This window comes from Schistocerca gregaria, chromosome 5 (assembly GCF_023897955.1).
Source record: "Schistocerca gregaria isolate iqSchGreg1 chromosome 5, iqSchGreg1.2, whole genome shotgun sequence".
Taxonomy (NCBI): domain Eukaryota; kingdom Metazoa; phylum Arthropoda; class Insecta; order Orthoptera; family Acrididae; genus Schistocerca; species Schistocerca gregaria.
Window position 1 is genome coordinate 555,190,855 of NC_064924.1, and position 25,043 is coordinate 555,215,897.

Here is a 25,043-nt window from a genome sequence, read left to right on the forward strand (position 1 = left end):
ATGAGCGTAATTTCCTTACCTTGACGCTTTCCCGCAACGCTACCAGGTGGCACTCTGTGTCGTGGGGGAGTGTCATCACGTTTTGTCTTGTCAATGTAAATCAGTGGGCCTCGACTTGGGGTTTATGGGGAGGCCGAGTCACTGTATACTTCACATTCCACTAAAACATTTAGAAAAACGCCGTTTTCCTTCTGTCTCCATAAAGACAGGAAACTGTATGTTAAGGATCTTGCCATTTCTGTAATCGAGAAACCGCTGCAGAGCTTCATTGTCGAATGGCCAGATAATATACCTGTCGGCGACCTAACGATAGAATAAAGAAGGGTGTAGGAGAGCCAAAACTCTCGTAGTACCTGACTCTCCTGTTTCTGACGAGGGCACTGGAAGCTATCATCGAATTTCGAACTTTTATAGTAATCAGACGCGTCTTGTATAGGTTTTAAGACTGTCAGTGGGTGAGGAGGTTACGCTTTCTCTACAGAGCTTTACAGCAATTAGTGTCGGCCCTCCTCCCACGTACGTCCACAAAATGGTTCAAATGGTTCTGAGCACTATGGGACATAACATCTGAGGTCACCAGTCCCCTACACTTAGAACTACTTAAACCTAACTAACTTAAGGACATCACACACATCCATGCCCGAAGCAGGATTCGAACCTGAGATCGTAGCAGCAGCGTGGTTCCGGACTGAAGCGCCTAGAACCGCTCGGCCACAGCGGCCGGCTATATGTCCACAACAAATCTGAGTCCAGTTCTGATTATTTAATCGTTTAATCAAAGGCCGCTGCCTTTCTACAGTTGACAGCAAATTTGATTTTGCATGAAGTTGGTGTTTTGTCGGCATATAATGCAATAGATATTTATTCATCCTCGACTGGAACGAAATATGCTTGTGTGCTGCTGTAGGTTGCTGAACAGGTATATTCTGAAACGCTCAAGCGTTCCTTACGCCGCTAGCAGTTGGATGTGACAGGTATCAGATCACAGTTTCGTAATGATGAAGAATAGACTGAGGGTTTAAGAGACTAGTCAGGAAGAACCATTCTGCAAAGACATATGGAATCACTAAGGAACGAACAGATACACTTGAAGTTCTCGTAAGCTATAGGTACTGTTATAATGAATAGCTCTGTAGGCAGTTAAGTTGAAGAGGAATGGACACCTCTAAAATGTGCAATCACAGAATTGGAAAGAAAACGGTAGGGACTAGGAAGGTAGCTGCGAAGAAACCGCGGGTAAAAGAAGAAATATTTCAGTTGATCAACGAAAGGAGGAAGTACAAAAGTGTTCAGGGAAATTCAGAAATACAAGTCACACAGCAATTAAATGAATAAGAAGTGAAGGGAAGCTAAGGCGAAATGGCTACCTAATAAGTGTGAAGAAATAAAAAAGAAATGATTGTCGGAAGGACTGTCTCAGCATACATAGAAGTCAAAACAATCTTTGGTGAAACTGGAAGCAATGGCGGTAACATTAAGAGTGCAACGGGAATTCCACTGTTAATTGCAGAGGAGAGAGCGAACAGGTGGAAGGACTACATTCAAGTCCTCTATAATGGGGAGCACTTGTCTGATGACGTGACACAAGACGAAACAGGAGTCTATAGGGAAGAGATGGAGGATCCAGTATTAGAATCAGAATTTAAAAGAACGTTGGAAGACCTAAGATCAAATAAGGCAGAAGGGATATTAACAATCCACCGGAGCTTCTAAAATCATTCAGGGAAGATGCAACAAAACGATTATTCACGTTGGCGTGCAGAATGAATGAATATACCATCAGCCTTCCGAAAAACGTCATCCACTCAGTTCCGAAGATTCCAAGAGCCGACAAGTGCGAGAAATGTCGCACAATCAGCTTAACAGCTCATACATAGAAGCTGCTGACAAGAATAACATACATACGAATGGAAAACAGAACTGATGATGCGTTACATGACGATTAGTTCGACTTCAGGAAAGGGAAAGGCATCTGAGAGGCAGTTCAGATGGAATCAAGACTGAAGAAAAATCAAGACATGTTCATAGGATTTGTCGACCTGGGAAAGGCGTTCGACAGTGTGAAATGATGCATGATACTATACAGTATGTATAAGAACCGAGAGGGAGTCAGTCTCCACATGGAAGAAGCAATAATGGAAATAAAAGAAAGGTTCTAGAGTCAGATTTAAATTCAAGATGAAAGGATATCAATAATAAGATTTGCTGATGGCAGTTCTGTCGTCAGTGAAAGTCAAGAAGAACTGCAAGATGTGTTGAATAGAATGAACAGTCTAATGAGTACAGCATATGGAGAGACATTAAATCGAAGAAATAAGAAAGTAATGAGAAATAGCAGAAATGAGAACAGTGAGAAAATTTAACATCAAATGGTTGATCATGAAGTAGATGAAGTTAAGGAATTCTGCTACCTAGGCAGCAAAATAACCGATGGCGGACGTAGCAAGAAACATCAAAAGCTGAGTAGTACCGGCTAAGAGGGTATTCCTGGCCAAGAGAAGCTAGTATGAAACATGAGCCTTAATTTGAGGAAGAAATTTCTGAGAATGTACGACTGGAGCACAGCACTGTACTGTAGTGTATTATGGGCGGCGGGAAAAACCAGAACAGAAGAGAATCGAAGCGTTTGAGATGTGGTGCTACAGGAGAATGCTGTAAATTAGCTAAGGGATGAGGAGGTGCTGTGGAGAATCAGCAAGGAAAGGAATATATGGAAAACACTGACAATAAGCAGGGGCAGGATGGTAGGACACCACGGAATAACGTCTATGGTATTAGAGGGAGCTGTAGAAGGTAAAAACTGTAGAGGAGGACTGAGATTGGAATTCATACAGTAAATAATTGAGGATGTAGGTTGCAAATGCTACTCTGAGACGGAGAGTTCGAGACGGTAGAGAAATTCGTGGCGTGCCGTGCCGCATCAAACCAGCTGGTGATTCAAAATTTAAAAAAAAAGAAAAAAGAGAGGTATCAGAGAAGATGGCGAACAAGGACGGATGGAACAGCTACACGACGACCTGAGAACCCGGCAGACGGAAGAACTGTGGTGCACGTGAGGGAGAAGCTAAAGCCGTCGGCATACGAACCGTGCATCCGAACGTTGAGCGCGCCGAGTTTCTGACATCATTGCGTGGAATAGCACGTTCGGGCATGTCAGATATTCTGAGCGTGCGTCTGAGCGTTGGCCAATGAGATGGCACAACGCCACCTACGTCACATGCACGCCATCTCCCTTCAGCACAGAGTTGGGAGGCGCCATATTTGCATTCGTTTCAAGCCTATACGTATATATGCCGTTTCTGAGCAACTGCAAATTGATAATCACTCGAAAACCCGTTGTTAACTGTGTGATTCGTTGCAATAAAATAATGAGAAACATCTTATTCATGGCAGAAGTACTATTGTAACTTGCGTGTTATGAGAGTATGCCAGTAGAAGGCAACGACACACTGAGGATTCACCAAAAACGCATTGTTTTTGGTATAATTTGTTATGGTTAAATTGCAGTTAGTAACATAGCTACGATTAAAGCTCCTAGCAAGTGCCAACATGGTAGTATTTGGTGAGAGAGAATTGTTGAACATTCGCGTAACAGGTTGTGATGCTTTATTATTAGTTTAATATAAGTATACACTACAGTATTTGATGTTATGTAAATACAAGCTCACATTTTTTTTATAGGAATGAGTTTGTTCGATTGGCTTAATCTATAGGACAGCTTGCGCTACTTGTATAACGATATTTTCCTCCTTTCTCTTTCATGTTTCGTAATTCACATGTTGCAGAGATTCTGCTAGTGGGTAGGAACAGTGGTCAAGTAAGAATGACCTTGGAGTTATAGTAAGATGTGGGAATGATGAAACAATGCTTATTTTATGTGGAGAACTATTGTAAATTTGTATCTCACTGTTTGTAATAGAACTTTCATAGGCCTGTGTCCTTACTTATTGGACATGGTACTTTCCTTTTCGTCTTAAAACATATACATGGGTACTGAAGTTTTTATTTGTGTATATAAGAGATAAAGGATGTAGGTTGCAGTAGGTACTGGGAGTTGAAGCTTGCACAGGATAGAATAGCATGGAGAGCTGCATCAAACCAGTCTCTGGACTGAAGACCACAACAACAGCAATTACATACAGAATAACGTGACTAGCTTATGGACAATGGAGGAAACATGCGTTTTAATAGATTTAACGTGGGAATTCAGGCTGCCCCGTTTAGTAAACAGTGTGATTTACGAGCTAGAAACATCCCGCAACTGCCGCGGGAGGGCGTTGTGATCCCGTGTACCTCGTTGGGGCCCACGTACCGTATGCACAAGTCGCATCGTTCCTGAGCGTTCAGCAGCACGTTGAACTCAGCACGGTCAATGTTGACGTTCGACAGCAAGGTCCGTGCGCCGAGGGCTTATCGCGTGCAGAGTTATTAGAAGTCGGAGGAAAGGAAAACAAATAATCAAATAAAACAATAAAGGGAAGTGTCGGCGTTGTGGCCGTTCCGAGAAGTGAGCTGAGGTGTGGTACGCCCCCCCCCCCCCCCCCCCACCACCACTCGACACAAGCGCCGTAATCACGCTGAGGAGAGACGCCGCGGGCTCCGCTTTGTCGCGGTCACGCGCCGTGTAAATAACGCCAGCAGTGCGGGCGTACGGAGGAGGGGAGGGGAGGGGAGGGGAGGGAGGCGGAGGCAGTCACAAGTTGCGGTCCCCCGTGCAACGACTTCTTGGCATATCGGATCATCACCAGACATTAGTATGACAGTTAATATGAAATTAAATGAATGGTTCGATGGCGATAAAAATGGAATGACCTGAAATGGTACCAGTGCAAACAGTTCAGATATGCTGAACCCACAAGGTAATGAATCCTTTTTGGTACGATCCTGTTATTCCAGGAATACTATTCCCACTGTAATGGTACTTGAATTACGTAACCATTACCGCACCTTACCTCAACCTCTCGATACCAGAAATATTCTACTGTGTTTCTGTAAAGTAGTTAACATATTTCTGAGACAACATTCAGATTTGATTTCATTAATGTAGAGGTACTTTGATACATCGATATGTTTATATTTCAATGATATTATTCTTATGTGTATTCTTTCTTTTGTCACTATGATCTTTGACGTACTTGTAACTCTGATTTCTGGGCGCGTAAGCGGTTATTAGAGAGTCAAGTCTTTGTCGTCATGTCAGTTTATGAAATGTAAACTTTAACTGTGAGGAAGATATTTTCAAGTATGTTTTATATTGTGATGTTGCAACAAAAGTAATAAAAAAGAAGTGTAACTTAAATTCGGAGTGCTGATTACTTTTTTACATCACCATTGTGCTAACTTGCAGAAGTTTAATCTTCAAGAATGGTTTGTAAAACACATCTATAAAACTTTTGAATATCGCAGAATAACACCTAGACCTTTTTGCATCCGAGCTTGGAATCATCACCACCTAGATTTTCGACGATTGAGCCATGAGTTCACAACGAGACCAGCGTGGGAAACTGGAAAAGATGAGTGTCTAGGTTATCCATTATTTCATGAAATGACTTTATTAACTGCGCTCTAATGATACCTGCCACATAATGTAACTTTGTTGTTGCCCGAAAATGCAATATTTAGCAGCGTGAGCAACACTACAATCATAATTAAATATTACCTTTGTTGCGGTAGGGTTGTTAGACCACGTTCGGGAGGACGACGGTTCAATCCCGCATCCAGCCATCCTGATTTAGGTTTTCCGTGATATCCCTAAATCACTCCAGGCAAATGCTGGGATGGTTCCTCTGAAAGGGCACGGCCGACTTCCTTCCCCATGACCTCGCTGCCTGGTCTCCTTCCCCAAAGAACCCCACCCAACTATTCCCAAGTACTTCCATAAGAGAAACCTGTCAGAAGTATTCGGAAGTCGTAGGTGGAAACAAAGAGACGATGAAAGTACTTGGGCCCAGACAGCCTAATAGCTCAGACGACTGCTCCTGAACAGCAGGGAATCCTGTTCGCCTATCACAACATACTCATTACGACTACTACTGCTAGTCTAAGACTCCAGCTATACGTTTTTGTTGAAATTTAGCCGAACCTTACCTCCCGCTCTATAAAAAGTCTACTTATTACGAAAACTATGTACCCACAAACCGTTACCCAACTTAAAATCGTATGCTAAGCTTTGACTGAACAGAACCTGCCGCGCGGGATTATCCGAGCGGTCTCAGGCGCTGCAGTCATGGACTGTGCGCCTGGTCCCGGCGGAGGTTCGAGTCCCCCCTCGGGCATGGGTGTGTCTGTGTTTGACCTTAGGATAGTTTAGGTTAAGTAGTGTGTAAGCTTAGGGGCTGATGACCTTAACAGTTAAGATTTCACACACATTTGAACATTTTTGAACAGAACCTATTTTGGACTGTACTGGTCTGAATGCTACTTGTCTCTTTAATATAAAGACAAGTTACAGATGCGCAACTGAAGTAAAACAGTTGTCTGGCCCTCATCAAAATTTTCACTTACCTCGCGTCTTGGAACCATTATGGCAGATTTCTCGGAAGCACAACAACAAACAACAAGCAGGCAGCGTAAGCTAGATTTCTATTTCTAAATAAATATTCAGATTGTTGGACACCACATGGTACAATGTCGTATCGCGCAATGATAACCCTTCTTTAAAAAAGGGGATGGCAGAGTAACTAATCCTATGAAGTGATTTTCCAAGACAACTATTGTAGAATCAACTATGTATTCAAAGAACCAGAATAAAATTTCGCTTGATCTTCAAACATAACTTTGGTCTGAGCAATACTGTGCTCAAGAAAGTGAACAATGATTTGAAAAGAAGACAATATCAACAGAGAAGTCTATAAAAACCAAACAACTTAATCAATTGATATCTTAATGTACGACTCAGGGAAATGGGGCGCCTTTCTCTCAGCTCCAAGCAATTTACTAGCTGACGGTAATTATTCTAACAAATAAGCTAGGCGATACTGCAGTCTTACCTCAATTTTCTTCTCTTTAAAAAAAATAAAAAAATAAAAAAATATTCAAAACTTATATTTTTTTACGCCTTCCAATACATACGTTACATTCATATTTGCTACCCTTTACAATAAATCTCCCTTCATCTAACAGATATAATCACAACACAGCACTATTGAATACATCCATCACCTAGCACACTTCAACTGAGAATGTATCAGACTGCGCAGATGCTATGACTCTGAAACAAGACCAAAGATTGTCTAACAGTAACGTAACTTGTTCTCTCTCCGGCACACACATCGATAACTTACACAAATCAAAATGAGATGCCTACATTACACTACTACACTATAATTGTTATCTTCAACTCATAAACTGATAACCTGTGGATATTGCATTGTCAGATCTCTAAAGGTGCGGTTCCAATGCGCAGCTGTAGTCACGCGATTGTCGAATGGTGAAACGAATGAAATGGCGCACCTGTAGCTGAGCAGCAGCTGTAACAGAGAATGTGATGAGGCAGCTAGAGCCTCGCGATTCTCTTGCTCTGCCAAGAAGCACAGCCGTAACGGCCAGAGTTGCGTTCCACCTAAGCTACGGTTTGGTAATTTTGGCACAGTACATAAATGATGTAGTAAATGGTAGGATTACCAGTAGGCCTAATACCGGTAGCGTTGGTAGGGAAGGAAACGTAAATGATTGTATGAGGAACAATGCGAGCCGACGATTTTTACTTCTTTTTCTCCCTACAAAATAAAAAAATGCCTTTTATAAGTAATGAAAATTAGTTGGTCGCGTGACAGCGCTTTTATGTAACCAAAGCAGTTGCTTTTGATGCAAATACAGTTTACACGCATGAACGTAAAAAAAATCTATATGAGTGTTGCTGCTGTTTTGTGCTCAACAGAACGTTTTCCATTATGATCAAAGGTTAGAGTTTCCTGTTGTTATTTTAAGTAACAAAGTTGTTTACGAACAACAGACATATTTTATATAAGCTCGACGAAGCGATATTTGACATTCTTTTGTTTCACGCATCTTTTTTTAAATATTTTTGTAAGAAATTGCGTTTTCTGGAGCTATAGGATAAAGCTGTATTTTTTTTATTTTTACTATAACATCTCTCTGTCAGACGTTACAAATCAACAGCTTTCGAATAAAATCTCAATTAAAAGTTGACAGTTTCATTTTTGCTATGGGTGTTGTTTCTTTTACGTGACAGGCAGGAGGATAAGTATGCAGAATATAAACATTCCGTAGGTTACGTTGCCCTTTGTTACCCTCTCTTAGTTTCTAGACTGTTCCCTGCTACCGGTTTCTAAGGGAATCGCATACGCAAACAAAGTGAGCAAATTGGGTTAACGCCTGACACGTATGCTATACGACTAACGTACAGGTAATGGGGCTACGATCTTAACTACCCGAAGCTACTGGGAAAACTACAGTTGTCTGCGCCTACTTTTGATAATCTACGGTAGCCTGGTGTAGTTCTACAACTCTAGAAACATCCATGAGCAATTTGAAGCGTTGTTACTAAAAGTTCACTTCATTCACTGGCAGTTTTGCAGCTCAAAACGGATGATTCACTTCGCATAAAATTACTACGAGAAAATACCAGACAGTACAGGTGTAAACACCACCAATACAAAGATGCTGCTGTCAGGTGTAATCCGTGGATAGATATTGCTGGATCACTGAATCTGCCATGTGATCAGAATAATTTACTTAATTACTGTGCACTAATATGACAACATCAAAAACAAGCACGATTTGCTTTCATTTTATGGTGGTTGTAGACAGAGCGTTATTCTTTATCTGAACTTGCAGAAATGCGTTTAATGCGCCATCGTAATGTGCACGTTGAGACTCGCGGTCATAACTTTGGGAATCTGCTCCTGATCTTCATTGCTTGCTATTAGGTGCAAGTCTTCCCAAACAGACATAGAAACGCAGAAACGCACTTACTCACATGACACATTGCACATAAACGCATTCTGTTATTCTTTTTTAGTTTTGCCTGCACCACTGAACGACGTTGTAATGGATACAATTTAGCAATAAATCTAGGCTCCTGGTTACAATCAAGTTTTTTGGGAGGTTTCTTCCACCGTTGAATGTCGGACCTGGAAGCCCCCTCACAGATATTCCCAGTTGGGAACTGCTCTGCCCCATTCCCAGCCAGATGCTCTGTTTGGCTGAACTTAATAAATTCCTCTTGTAAGCTACTTGTTTTTATCAATAACAAATAAAATATTCTTTTCCCATCATTAGTTTCTCATTAGAAACTATTTAGTTAAGCATTTTCTACCTTCAGTATAATTTACACCATACAAATTTGAGACACCCTGTGTTATAAACACGGGATTCAGTTACAGTGTTTCCTATGAAACAAGGAAAAAGTCTGTTTGTGAATTAATTTTCGTTTCCATGTCTGCATGGTACCACGGAAGAAATGAAATTGCATTCGTAACTCTTCGGCTCCACCACAATCTTGATGCCTGGCGACCAGAGTCATTGCACCACCGGCTTTCTTTGATGTCCTGAGGTATTAATCAGAATTTCCTTGGGTGAGGTCTCAAAAGACACTGCAACTATCGTTTCAAGTACTATTTGCCACGTACAAACATAATTAAGCAATATAATTTGTATTTTATAAATCGATCTCTTTAGACCAATTCTTTGTATCTATATCCTAGTTCGAAGTTTCCGTACACGATACAGTTTATAAAAAAGGTGTGTGTCACCATTGGGTTACTACCAATAATCATAATAGTATAATAATAATTCCGTTGTTTTCATCATCTCTGGGTCCACCGCTATCAAATACCTGTTAAATGGAGACACGTTCCCTCTGAGGCCTCAACAAAAACTTGTCCTCTTTTAACCACATTATTATTATTATTATTATTATTATTATTATTATTATTATTAGCATTTAATCAGCCCACAATCAGATTAAAGTCTTGAAAGAAATTGCATAAACAGTTGGTCTCGCGATGTTTTTCGAAAAGACTCAATACATGACCGGCAAGAAAAACATATACTAAAATTCATGGAAACAAAATATGGTAAAATTAAGAGAGTCCCACGATATAAATATCTCGGTGAAACCCGTTAGAAAAATGAAATCGTAACAAAAGCGAACGAAATTGGATACTGAAAGATGGAAACAGCATACGGACTTACTGAAAATATGTACAACTGAAACTGTACCTGCAAGCACACAGAATTGACATTAAAATACGGAAACTAAACCAGAGACACTAACTCTTAACAGGAAAACACTGAAAACATCCAGAGAAAGGGAACGCAAAATCGTAAAAAACAATTTCAGGCAAAAAGCTCGTAGACAAACAATACCAACTAGAGCCAAACAGAAAGCCAGACAGTAGACAAATATCCATAGTGACATTAAAAAACGCAGGTTAAGATTCTATGAACACATTAAAAAAATTAACCCAAACAGACTTACTGATCACATACTAGAAACCTTGCAAAACGGATCCGATAAAATAGATTGGCGAGACCAAAAATAATCTGAAATTGGCAGGAGTTAAACCAAAAGATGCCCAGAACCTCGAAATCAACAGGTCCAAGAGAGATGTGTGAGAGGAACTAACACGTTGCACGACCTTCTCGAAACGTACTCTCTCGCAATTTCAACTGTAAACTTCTCCGCAACACACAATGCTTCTCTTGCAGCGTCTGCCATTGGAATACATAGAACTTCTCCATAATGCCCTATAGATTACTGAACGATTCCGTGATGAAACACGCCGCTATTGGTTGGATCTTGTCTACCTCCTCTATTAATGCAGTCTGGTAAATGTCCCAGACTGATGAACAGCACTCAAGAATCGGTTGGTAAGTGTTTTGCAAGCCACTTCTTCCGTAAACGAACTGCATATTCTTAAGACTTCCAATGAATCGCAGTCTGGCGTCTGCCTTTCCTAAAAACGGTTTGACGAAGTCATTCCTCCTTACTTTGCTCCAAATGGTTATTCCTGGGTATTTTACCGATGCTATGGTTTCCAGTGTTTTGTCGCCAACACTGTAATAGAACAGCAATACGTTACGTGGATTTACGTTCAGGGCCATCTGCCAGTCCCTGCAGTTATCTACCAGCTTCAAGTCTTCCTGCGACTCGCTACAGTCTCCTGGCTTTGCTAACTTTTACAGACAACTACATCTTCTGCGAACAATCTCATGTAGCTTCCGATCTTATACACTAGATCATATATGCCTATTGTAAACAGTAACGGCTTTATTACATTCCCTTGAGGTACTCGCGAAATTACCCATATACAGTCCATTGATAGTGACCGGGCCAAATATCTCACGAAATAAGCATCAAACGAAAAAGGGAAAAACTACAAAGAACGAAAACCGGATCTGACGTCCCCAGATTTCTTTCTGTGGGGAAAGTTGTAGGATATTTGCTATCGTGATCCACCGACAACGCCTGACAACATGCGTCAGCGCATTGTCGATGCATGTGCGAACATTACGGAAGGCGAACTACTCGATGTTGAGAGGAATGACGTGTCAAATGCATTGAGGATGACGGACATCATTTTAAGCATTTATTGCCTTAATGTGGTATTTACAGGTAATCACGCTGTAACAGCATGCGTTCTCAGAAATGATAAGTTCACAAAGGTACATGTATTGCATTGGAACAACCGAAATAAAATGTTCAAACATATTTACGTTCTATATTTTAATTGAAAAAACCTACCTGTTACAAACTGTTCGTTTAAAATTGTGAGCCACATGTTTGTGACTATTACAGCGCCATCTATCACAAAGCAAAACAAGTGGTCCATTTAAAACATTCACATTTCTTTACGTACTACACGAATATGTAACATAAAATGGAGGTTCCCATTTAAAAAATCGCAGCTGATATCCGTTTGACTATGGCAGCGCCATGTAGCGGGCCAACCATAGAGCCATCCGGTTTCACCCTTCAAGCTAGACAAGTTTCGTTCTTGTAGTTTTTTCGTTTGACGTTTATTTCGTGAGATATTTGGCCCGGTCACGGTCAATGGACCACCCTTTATACGATGTGTGTGATAAAAGTAATGACAGTGAGAGCTTAGCGAGCGTTCTGGAAAAGCTGTGTTGCTGTACTTGTGCAGACCGGTGTGTTCATCTCTTTCAGATGCTCAGTCCGAGTCTCGGCTCCGTACAGCCATCACGTGACTTGAGAGGGACACCAGTGACATTGTGTTTTTTGTTGTTACGAAATTGGAACATGGGAATAAAGAGCCACATTCTGCCAGCAAGTATTTTTGTTAAACTTGGGGAGTCCGCAAGTGTGACCTTTTAAAAGTTGAAGCAGACCTACGGGGAGAATTCCTTACAAAGATCACAAGTTTTTCGCTGGTCCAAATCATTTTTGGAAGACGGAGAATACGTTGAAGATGAACCTCGCTGAGGGAGACCTACAACTTCAACGTCGAACGTGCGTGTAATCTTGTGAGATCAGAGGTAAGGGAGATGGATGACCTGTTAAACACTTTTACAGTACATTAAATTTTGACCGACGTTTTGCACCTGCGAAAGATTTGTGCGAAAATGCTGGTAAAAACCTTCACAACTGAGCAGAAGGAGAATCGAAGAAACATGTGCATTGATCTTCTTGCGAGGTTTGCGAATGACCACGAATAGTGCAGTGATGTGACCACAGGTGATGAATCCTGGAATTTTATTTTTAGTACCATCCTGAGGCGTAGCAGCAGAGTGAGATATCTCGACCGAAAAAAAGCTCAAATGAGCCAAGCAAAGATCAAAACAATGCTGATTTGCTTCCTTGACACTAGGGGTATCGTCCATAAAGAATTTCTTCCTCTAGAACAAACAGTCAAAAAGTTTTACAAAGATGTCAGCCGGCAGCGGTAGCCCAGCGGTTCTAGGCGCTTCAGTCCGAAACCACGCGGCTACTACGGTTGCAGGTTCGAATCCTGCCTCGGACATGGATGTGTGTGACGTCCTTAGGTTAGTTAGGTTTACGTAGTTCTAAGTGTAGGGGACTGATGACCTCAGATGTTAAGTGCCATAGTGCTTAGAGCCATTTGAACCATTTTGAACAATCATGTCCATGAAAAGCTCAGAAAAAGGCTGAAGCGAGTGAGACCAACCTTGCAGACAAATGGATGCATCATAACAAAGCCCCATGTCACACAGCCACTTATATCACGGAATTTTTGACCTCAAAAGCCATTCCTTTTGTACCACTGTGCCACTATTCGCATGATCTGAGTCCTTGTGACTTTTCTTTTCGCGAAATAGAATTTCTTTTAAAAGGACAGAATTTTGGAACTATGGATAACATTCAAAAGAAAGTGACTGACATGTTACAGGCCCTACGACTCGAAGCGATGCTACCAAGACTGAGAACAGTAGCTCCGCCTGTGTATAGCTGCCCAGGGAATTACTTTGAAGGTTACAATACTGTTGTGCGAAAAAAATTAAAACAGTGTTAGATAACAAATCAGTATTATTACTTTTCTAACACACCTTGTACATCGATTTTTTCATGTTGAAAACATCGTGGCCAGTGCTATCTGCTAATAGCAAACACTAAATCCAGCACAAATTTGATCCAGTAGTAAGGAAGCACGCATTTATTTCACTCAATCAGAGCGCGGAACTGTATACAATCCCTACCTGAAGGCAAGGAACGCGCTATCACCCTGGGCTTCCTCGTTTACGGTGCTCAGCATTTGACGGACGAAGAGGAGATTTTTGTTCTGTTCAAATGTCATAATGAGCGAGCATAAAACATGTTTGATAATTCTGCTACAGACTGACGTTAGTGATAGAAGTCTTACAACCATGTACATCAGTCCCGACCCTTCCTGAAAATTTATGATGATAAACTAATAATATAACACTAAGAATTATAAGAAATATCACTTGCATTTCATGTTTTAACTTGAGGACGTCTACCCATAGAGTAATCAAAATGAAAAAAAAAAAAAACTTGAGAAATGAATAACTGCATCAGTGATGCCGTAAGTGATCGTTTCCTCGAAACTGCTTCTTCAGGTATGGACAGTGGAGGCTCTAGGGACAAAGAAACCTGTCACATGCGAGAAATTAACTTTAATCGCTCTCTTGTTGGAAAGGAAATAAAATGTACTGCCCCTCGTGCTGAAGCATGTCGGCCGCTCTACCTCAAGAGAATTTTATTGCGCCTGATGGCCCGTTTCGGGGAAATGTGCCTCGTGGGTCCTCCAGAACAAGAGAGCGCGCCGTGACTATCGAAAACAGGGGAGCCGCCGTCCCTTCACGGGGCAAATCCGAGAAACGCTCCGGCGGTGAGCGCCTGCAGGTGACGGCCGAGAGGCCACACCGCAGTACAGCGCCCTCGAGTGCCGCGTGTTGACTCTATGCATAATGCATGTCGCGGCTGCGTCTGCCGGATGAATACCGCCGACGCATTCACGGCCGCGCCGCAAGGTCGAAGAAAGCTGAGAGTCAACAGCTGGTTACACCCGGGACGGGAGGTTCGCCTTTCTGCAGTTCGCCGGCGACTCTCGACAAATGAATGCGCGTGTCAGCTCCGCTTCGAGTGTCGGGATCTTCTGCGACGCTCAGAGAGCGTATCATCTTCTGCCTGCCGTGACCTCAGCGTAATCGCAACTTGTGTTTGTGGCATGCTGCCGGCGGTTGGGCAACGACCTTACCTCTCCTGCGAAAACGGTAGCTCCTCCTCAGGTCAGCATCGGCTCCAAAGCTGCATAGCCGGGTGTTACTGAATGGGAGCTGGTAGCTGATTTCGCTGTCACAACCTGACGCAATGCTTCGCGCCAGCCACATGTCGGCAACAGCAAACAGGCTTGCTAGTTGTTGACACTGTTTGCCAATTGGCAAAGAGGCCCATCACTTACCTCCAATTGAGGTCACCTTGGCCCAAATCTGCCTGCCTTTTTGTGAGCGGCAAGAAAACAAAGGATAGTGTTAGACAGAAAATTTCGAATACACATTTCCATTATTGTCAGGGACTTGTACCACCAATTAAAAAAGATGTCAAACAAAATAAATCACATCTGTTGCCGTGGCACCATTCAGAAAACGTGGGCCAATCTTATCTGTATTCGGAGCTAGTTTTGACCCACTCAGCCAGTTCCTACAATAAATGGTAATGGGATGTTGGTATAAAGTAAACTCCACGAATGTCTCTGGAGCAGAGATTTTGAAAGCAAGAACAGAGAGTATTGAACTTTATCCACAAAGTGATAGTGTAGTATATTTCATCACCTGAGTAATTCATTTTCAAGTTACATGTTACACTATGATAACTACACTACTGGCTATTATAATTGCTACACCAAGAAAAAATGCAGATCATAAACGGGTATGCATTGGACAAATATATTGTACTAGTTCTGACATGTGATTACATTTTCACGCATTTTGGGTGCATAGATCCTGAGAAATCAGTACCCAGATCAACCACCTCTGGCTATAATAACGGCCTTGATACGCCTGGGCATTGAGTCAAACAGAGCTTGGATGGCGTGTACAGGTACAGCTGCCCATGCAGCGTCAACACGATACCACAGTTCATCAAGAGGTGTGACTGGCGTATTGTGACGAGCCAGTTGCTCGGCCACCATTCACCAGACGTTTTCAATTGGTAAGAGATCTGGAGAATGTGGTGGCCAGGGCAGCAGTCGAACATTTTCTGTATCCAGAAAGTCCCCTGCAACATGCGGTCCTGCATTATCCTGCTGAAATGTAGCATTTCGCAGGGATCGAATGAAGGGTAGAGCCACGGGTCGTAACATATCTCAAATGTAACGTCCACTGTTCAAAGTGCCGTCAATGCGAACAAGAGGTGACCGTGACGTGTAACCAATGGCACCCCATACCATCACGCCGGGTGATACGCCACTATGGCGATGACGAATACACGCTTCCAATGTGCGTTCACCGCGATGTCGCCAAACACGGATGCGACCATCATGATGCTGTAAACAGAACCTGGATTCATCTAAAAAAACATGACGTTTTGCTATTTGTGCACCCAGGTTCGTCGTTGAGTACACCATCGCAGGCGCTCCTGTCTGTAATGCAGCGTCAAGGGTAACCGCAGCCACGGTCTCCGAGCTGATAGTGCATGCTGTTGCAAACGTCGTAGAACTGTTCGTGTGGATGGTTGTTGTCTTGCAAACGTCCCAATTTGTTGAGTCAGGGATCGACACGTGGCTGCATGACTCGTTACAGCCATGTGGATAAGATACCTGTCATCTCGACTGGTAGTGATACGATCCCGTTGGGATCCAGCACCGCGTTCCGTATTACCCTCCTGAACCCACCGATTCCATATTCTGCTAACAGTCATTGGATCTCGACCAACGCGAGCAGCAATGTTGCGATACGATAAACCGCAATCGCGATAGGCTACAATCCGACCTTTATCAAAATCGGAAACGCGATGGTACACATTTCTCCTCCTTACATTAGGCATCACAACAACGTTTCACCAGGCAACGCCGGTCAACTGCTGTTTGTGGATGAGAAATCGGTTGGAAACTTTCTTCATGTCAGCACGTTGTAGGTGTCGCCACCGGCGTCAATCTTGTGTGAATGCTCTGAGAAGCTAATCATTTGCATATCACAGCATCTTCTTGCTGTCGGTTAATTTTCGCGTCTGTAGCACCTCATGACCGGTCGTGTATCTGCAAAGAGAACGTATGTTAAGGATACCGGAAAGAATGGATACGAGGATTATTACACAAATTACTAAAGCTCGTGCACGAAAATGGCCATATTTTGTCAGTCGGTTTGGACTGTCAATTCTTATCAAATCCTCCCAGTCATAAAATAGTTTATCTTTTTGTTCGGGCCCGTTGAAGTAAGAGTTTCTTTCCCATAATGTTCATCCTTATCTCTCACCTGACTTCCAACTCCGGAACATTCTTCTTTGTTGTATTAAACTGTGGCCGAGCTGCTGATTTATCTTTCAACATTTTGTGGTGCTCGATATCGTCTTGCACATCTTAGAAACTTTCAGAATCGCCATCAGATTGTAGCACCATTTCGTCTTCATTTTGAGGTTACTTTGGCCAGTGCTGTAGTTACACAAAGTAACCCCCTGTTTCGCAAAAAATGTGCATCATTTGACAGAAGCGTTACATACATTGTCAAAACTGCATTTCTCACAAATGTCAGTTTCTCATCTTATTAGCTGCCACTGACAGAATACAATATTTAGTCTGACTTCTGTGAACAATCCAGACGGAAGTTATCTGGGTTTAACAGCGGTCAAAATGTTTATGATCAACATTGAGTCCAGTGCTGCCAACACAGTATTACTTCTTGGAACTCATAATTTCTTCTAATCGTTCGTCACGCATTGTGAATGCATACTGCTTGGTTTAGTCCGTACTAATGATGTTATATTAGTGAGAAAAAAAATTACAACTTTTTTCGACAAGTGGGCCAGAGTTACAGCGAAAGGACCAAAGCAATCCCAGTAACGGTGCTTGCAGGCATGTGGGTTTCATTTCAGGAATGACCACGGCTGCGATAAATGAACACCGAAATGGGAGAGGTCACAATGATAGAGGGTTTTACAAAGGAACATAATAAGCGGCTGAACATACAGAAAAAACTGTAGTATTCAACAGTATACTATATTATTGAACATTCTGACAGAAGATACTGACATTAACTCAGCAAAACAGGTATTGCGTTCTAAGTATTCAAGGGAGTCGTTTAACGGAAAAGTAATCACAAATAAAAAAGTAGTGTCTGTCCCTATACCAAGCACGACAGGTAGACCAGCAATCATAGTTCCTGACCAAATCTTATCTCCGGGATGAACAGCATTTCAACTCACTGAAATTCTAATCAAAAATGCCCAAATACTTCTAAGGGGTTGAAAGAGCAAGGTCAGACCAAGCGAGGATGGAATTCTCATGGAAACGGAACTCCTGATGTACGTTCTTTGCCTCGGTTGGTCGCTATGTCCGCAGACGGCAGCGCAACAGCAACTCACCTTTCGCAGGCTTCGACGGAAGTCAACTATTAACAAAATCGCGACGCGATTGTAGAAACTTATCTTCAGAAAATCGTGGCTTAGTGCGTAGAGGAATGCAGGACTTCCTCTGCTAAACAAACCCTGCTGAACATGCGTATGCCTGTATGGCTGTAGGAAACAACCAATATTGATGCCCTATGACAGGGGGCCGAATGTTTTAGGTTGGAGATCTGCTACATGCAGTTTAGTCCATTTACAGCTCTGCTGACTTAAAAATTCATGAAGGCTTCGACCGGGAGAGCGGGGTGTTGACCCCACGCCCCTCCTATCCGCATTCTCTCTGAGGATGACACGGTTGTCCCGGCAGGCCACTGGTAGCCTGAAGACGGAGTGCTTTTTTAAGCACAAAACACCATATACAAAATTAACCACTTGAATTACACAAAATACATAAAAGATAACTTTCTCTTCATCAAAAGTTGTAGAGCTAGTACTCAGTTTTCAAGATATTGTACATGTGAAAACAATTAAAATATTACCATCACAAAAGTTAAAAAAGTTTAGTGAGATAGTTGGCATTGTTTATCATTAGAAAATTTATTACAAACTGGAGAACAATTTGTCAGAGCCAACCTTACACAGTCTGATAGACGAGAATCCTGTTCATCGTTGAAACAGCTGCCTGTCATAGATAAGTTGATCCAAAAAACAATGAAACATAAGATGCCACTTTTGGAATAGTAGAGTAGGTTTTCACACTCAATAGTCGGGCGAGGTGACCGCGGTTCTAGGCGCTACAGTCTGCAACCGCGCGACCGCTACGGTCGCAGTTTCGAATCCTGCCTCGGGCATGGATGTCTGTGCTGTCCTTAGGTTAGTTATGTTTAAGTAGTTCTAAGTTCTAGCGGACTGATGACCTCAGAAGTTAAGTCCCATAGTGCTCAGAGCCATTTGAACCGTTTTTTACACTCAATAATTTTCAAAATTTATCTTCATTCTATTCTGACTTTAAGGAAATGTTATTCTGTAATTTAATTATTCTTGAAGTTCAGTCTCATTAAAACAGAAAGGAGTACCCATTTTACTTAAAATACCTTCCACATACGCTTTTTGGCAAGACTGCGCTATGAAAGCTAGAACAGGTTCCATTGTCTTGAAATCTGAAAATTGGTTTTCAAACTCTGTCTGCAGTTCTGTCAGGTTTTCCATAAACTTCTTTGTAGCTTCCTGATCTAATGATGTTTGTTGATCCGATAATTCTGACTGTATTTACGGAAAATATTTCACATTTAATTTCTGTAACTGTGCTGTCTAAAGGTCAAGTTTTCGCATGGAATACGAGGACAAGTCAATTATTATCCGCACAGTAGTTATAACATTTTATTATGATCAAACAGGAAACTTACAAGTACATCTTTTTCGACATAGTCTCCTTGCATTTCAATGCACTTCGTCCATCGTTGTACAAGCTTCCTGATTCCCACATCAAAGAATGTTCTCGTTTGAGCTGCGAGCCAGGAATGCATCGCCTCTTTCATTGCTTCGTCCGAAGCAAATCGAGGGGCCCCTTAATGCCTGTTTGAGTGGACCAAACAAGTGATAGTCAGAAGGGGCAAGATCGGGATTCTATGGAGGATAATCCAGTTCTTCAAATTTCAGTTCCTGGAGCGTTTCAACAGTGTATGCGGACTGACATTGTCGGTCAACAACACAACACCTTTTCACAGCAATTCTCAGCGTTTGATTCGAATTGCAGGCTTTAACCTGGCAGTAGGCATCGCACTGTAACGTACACTGTTTGTTGTTGTGCCCCTATCCCCATAATGTTCCAGCGCTGGAGACCTTGTGCTTCCCCAAAAACCGTAAGCATCAGTTTTCCTGTGGACGGTTGTGTCTAGAACTTTTTCTTGCACGGCGAATTGGGCGTTTCCATTCCATACCCTGCCGTTTACTCTCCGGCGCGTGATGATGGATCTATGTTTCGTCACCAGTAATGACCCGGTCTAAGAAGTTGTCCCCTTCGTTACCATAGCGATCCAAATGTTTTTTTGCAGATGTCCAAGCGCGTTTGTTTACGTATCTGTGTGAGTTGTTTTGGGACCCATTTTGCACAAACTTCATGAAGCCCATGTCTGTTGTGGATGATTTCGTAGGCAGAACCCTGACTAACTTGCAGATGATGTGCCACTTCGTCAATAGTTAGTTGTCTGTCTAAGAAAATCATTTCATGTGAACGCTCAATGGTTTCTTCATTTGTAGCGGTAAACGGTCGTCCTGTTCCTTCATCGTGCGTAACACTTGTGGGACCATTTCGGAATTTTTCAATCCATTCGTAAACTCTCCGTTGTGGCAAAACACTGTACCCGTACTGTACCGAAAGTCTGATGAATGTCGGCCCCAAAAAACGGGCCCGCAACTCGTGGTCGTGCGGTAGCGTTCTCGCTTCCCACGCCCGGGTTCCCGGGTTCGATTCCCGGCGGGGTCAGGGATTTTCTCTGCCTCGTGATGGCAGGGTGTTGTGTGATGTCCTTAGGTTAGTTAGGTTTAAGTAGTTCTAAGTTCTAGGGGACTGATGACCATATATGTTAAGTCCCATAGTGCTCAGAGCCATTTTTGAACCAAAAAACGGATCACTGAACGTTGCTCTTCTTTGGTGCAAATAGACAGCGGAGCAGCAATGATTAACTGCACGGCAGCAATAACGAAAGTAACCTAGCAGCTTGAAAATTGCAAATATATAACAACAAATAAACAAAGCATGCGTCATCAACGTAAAACGGCAGTACTATCAAAATAAACAAAAATATATCTAAATTGCGGATAGTAATTAACTTACCCTCGTCTTGAACAGAAGACATAAGAGTAATGACGGTTTGGTTTTCCCTTAACCAATTAGCTCTGAATTATTTTTCAATTTTTATGTATTTTTGATTTACTATGTCTCAAGGCCAATTAAATAAACGAAATACTGTGTAAGAATAATTATCAATGTTTAATTTTCGAAATAAATGCTGTCGCCATACGGCGACACTGGGCGCTTAAAGGAGCTAATATTCTGAAGTTACCTAAGCAGTCAATATAGGCAGGGCATGACCATATTCAGATGTGTAATTAATCCTTTAGAGTGCAATGTATATATGTCAAAGGTAATCACATATGTGTACAGTAAACAATACGTCTAGCGGGGATGAAACATTCAATGCATAATCCTATGTTGCCGTTTGAACACATTGTTCTTACAATCGAATTGCAGCTATTTCCAGCATACCTTTCCTTTTTCGTCTCATCTGTGTGTTGAACAAAATCATCAGTCTGGTCAAACCTTATGGAATCGGATATACGGTTATCCGCTGAAGTCTTTGATGCAGATGGTCTTCCAGCTCCTTTGGGAAGGTGTTGGGACATACATAACGGTACATTTGCTATATCCCGCGTGAATTATAGTTGAGAAATTTTTGGTCTATCTGATCTATAAGTATTGTACAGGATCCAACTCTCCTGCACAGCTACATCAAGCATCTACGTCTAAAGAGGCCAACACCATTTCTTGCTACGAGTTCCAATTCGGTAGCATCCCAGGTTTCGGTCCAGTTGGTCTGTTTCTCCCACGTACATGATATACTGTGAAAATTACTTGAGGCCTCGGGATTGCCAAATTACTCTTTGTTTTCTGACAAAACCTCTTAACCGTACCAACCGGATGGCTGCCACATGAGGAGGAGACCGTTGGGACTATCGCATTATCCATCCAACGGCAATAAAGCAGTCCATCACGTCTGTCAATTACTGTTTCATAGTAAGCACGAACTTTATTGGAAAAATAGCCTTTACTTTGAAGCGGACAGTTTCTCTTAAAGTTTTAATGACTGAATTCATTGCTTTATAAATCGCTTCACATGTTTCTGGAAATATTCTGGTTCATGTGCAATGTGATACTCTAGTGCTGTGTTGTAAACTAGACTAGCTCTTCCTGCATCAAGAAATCCGAGTGTCACAATTTGCTTGTTTTCTACATTTACAGCACTTCTCAAGAGAGTATTCTGTCTTGTAATGTGAGAAGCCATTTTACTGAGCAAATACTGGAATACGCTCTCATCCATTCGTAAGTCAGTAACAAATTTCGTTGAATGCTTTTAATATCTCGACGTAACAACTATTGAATCATCCAAGTATGTTTCCCTTTTTTCTCCTGCTTTTCTACCAAATTCACGCACCGTGCAATTGTGGTACTAGGAACTGCAACGCATAATAACAAGTTGTTGTCAGCCATCTTGAAATTTCATGAAAAATATGGCGACACTCTAATAACCCTTTTTAGCGCCACGTCAAACATCTTTGTCAAAGGAATATGATTGTGTAATACCGGTCTAAGGGGGATAAGCAAGAAGATACCTTTTGATGTACAGAATAACTAATAATACATCAGTACTTACAGTTCTAAAACTCGCAGTATATTTACAATGTGCAGACGATATTTTTTCTTCTTTTTTTTGTCCGGTATGTCGATATTATTTCCGGCGACATACCGCTGTATCGATAACTTCTTTCGATACATCGAGGGCGTATAATAACACATTTTTTTAAATATCTATATGTCGGATTCCCGCTATTTTTAAAAATATCAACAGTCATAATACGTTAGTATCGGTTCGACCGCCCCAGATGAAAGCGAGACTCATTGCGGAACACCACAAACTGCTGCTCAAAGTGCCACTGGACTCTGGCTGTGGACCACGTTAGTCTCTGTCTGTGGTACGGCGTCAGCAGTAAATGACGCACAGCAACTCGAAACTCTACCGAGCTTCGGGTAATCTGTTTCTGACTGTTCGTGATGACACACTGGCTGTCATCTCTGCCCAGAGTGTGGCTGTTGCCATTCGTCTATTCGTCAGTCAGTCGAAAAACGCTAACATCTTCTCGTGTTGTAACATTTTTAAAGGAATTCCTGCTTACTATACTTTCAACAATATTGTCCTGAACCTATCTCCACGCCTCTTGTTCCGCAATCATAGTGCTACAGCTAATCTGTGCGATCAGTCTGTATGTTATTCCTCTACACCTCACGTCAGTGATTCGACATTCCACAAAACCCGAAAGACTGCGATAAGCCGCACGTCCCTTTCATCTCAGCACGCCATGTTTCAAAGTTCGACACACCCACTAGCCATCATGCAAACGGCTTTTTTCGGTATGGGGGTATGGGAACTCTCAGTGTATGTATATTTGTGTAAAACTGTGCAAGAAATATCACAAAGCAAATTACCAGCAATGGACTCGCATTCGGCAGGACGACGGTTCAAACCCGCGTCGGGCCATTCAGATTTACGTTTTTCGTGATTTTCCTAAATCGCTCCACGCAAATGTCGAGGTGGTTCCTTTGAAAGGACACGGGCGATTTCCTTCCCCATCTTCGACGCTATCCGAGCTTGTGATCCGTCTCTAATGACCTCGATGTCGACGGGACGTTACACCCTATCTCCCTTCCTTCTTCCAAATTACCAAGGAGCTGTCATAATACCTGCAGCCATAATATTTATGTGTACAGGTCCTATAACATTACTTTTCTTTGCTTTTGTCTTTTATAAAATTTAACAGGGTACCTACCTCCAAAATATTCCTGGAGCAAGTGTTTTTCTTTATTGGTGTATATTTACTATAATTAATGTTTATACAATGTGTACTGACACACTTATGACTTGTGAGCTTTTTGTTGTAACGTTTACGTACACATCCAAACAGATGAATTACTTGGAAATGTTTCGTCTTTATAAATTGCCTAAATACAAAAAGTATTTAGCCGCGTGTGTGTGGCGCTCTACACTGTCTGTATCTTCGAAGTTCGAAGATTGGTGAAAGCTGCTTAATGAACAGCAAGATATGAACTTTTTCGAAAGTAGTCAACGAATATACAGGGTGTTTCAAAAATGACCGGTATATTTGAAACGGCAATACAAACTAAACGAGCAGCGATAGAAATACACCGTTTGTTGCAATATGCTTGGGACAACAGTACATTTTCAGGCAGGCAACTTTCGAAATTACAGTAGTTACAATTGTCAACAACAGATGGCGCTGCGATCTGGGAAACTCTAAAGTACGATATTTTCCACATATCCACCATGCGTAGCAATAATATGGTGTAGTCTCTGAATGAAATTACCCGAAACCTTTGACAACGTGTCTGGCGGAATGGCTTCACATGCAGATGAGATGTACTGCTTCAGCTGTTCAATTGTTTCTGGATTCTGGCGGTACACCTGGTCTTTCAAGTGTCCCCACAGAAAGAAGTCACAGGGGTTCATGTCTGGCGAATAGGGAGGCCAATCCACGCCGCCTCCTGTATGTTTCGGATAGCCCAAAGCAAATCACACTATCATCGAAATATTCATTCACGAAATTAAACACGTCGGCCGTGCGATGTGGCAGGGCACCATCTTGCATAAACCACGAGGTGTTCGCAGTGTCGTCTAAGGCAGTTTGTACCGCCACAAATTCACGAAGAATGTACAGATAGCGTGATGCAGTAATCGTTTCGGATCTGAAAAATGAGCCAGTGATTCCTTTGGCAGAAATGGCGGCCCAGACCAGTACTTTTTGAGGATGCAGGGACGATGGGACTGCAACATGGGGCTTTTCGGTTCCCCATATGCGCCAGTTCTGTTTATTGACGAAGCCGTCCAGGTAAAAATAAGCTTCGTCAGTAAACCAAATGCTGCCCACATGCATATCGCCGTCATCAATCCTGTGCACTATATCGTTAGCGAATGTCTCTCGTGCAGCAATGGTAGCGGCGCTGAGGGGTTGCCGCGTTTGAATTTTGCATGGATAGAGGTGTAAACTCTGGCGCATGAGACGATACGTGGACGTTGGCGTCATTTGGACCGCAGCTGCAACACGGCGAACGGAAACCCGAGGCCGCTGTTGGATCACCTGCTGCACTAGCTGCACGTTGCCCTCTGTGGTTGCCGTACGCGGTCGCCCTACCTTTCCAGCACGTTCATCCGTCACGTTCCCAGTCCGTTGAAATTTTTCAAACAGATCCTTTATTGTATCGCTTCTCGGTCCTTTGGTTACA

At 42.3% G+C, this 25,043-nt stretch overlaps 1 protein-coding gene across 1 annotated transcript in view; it reads right to left on the reverse strand.

Moving 5' to 3' along the window:
- LOC126272703 (protein Wnt-5b-like) overlaps positions 1-25,043 on the reverse strand; it is a 542,678-nt gene that overhangs the window by 114,339 nt on the left and 403,296 nt on the right. The window lies entirely within an intron of this gene.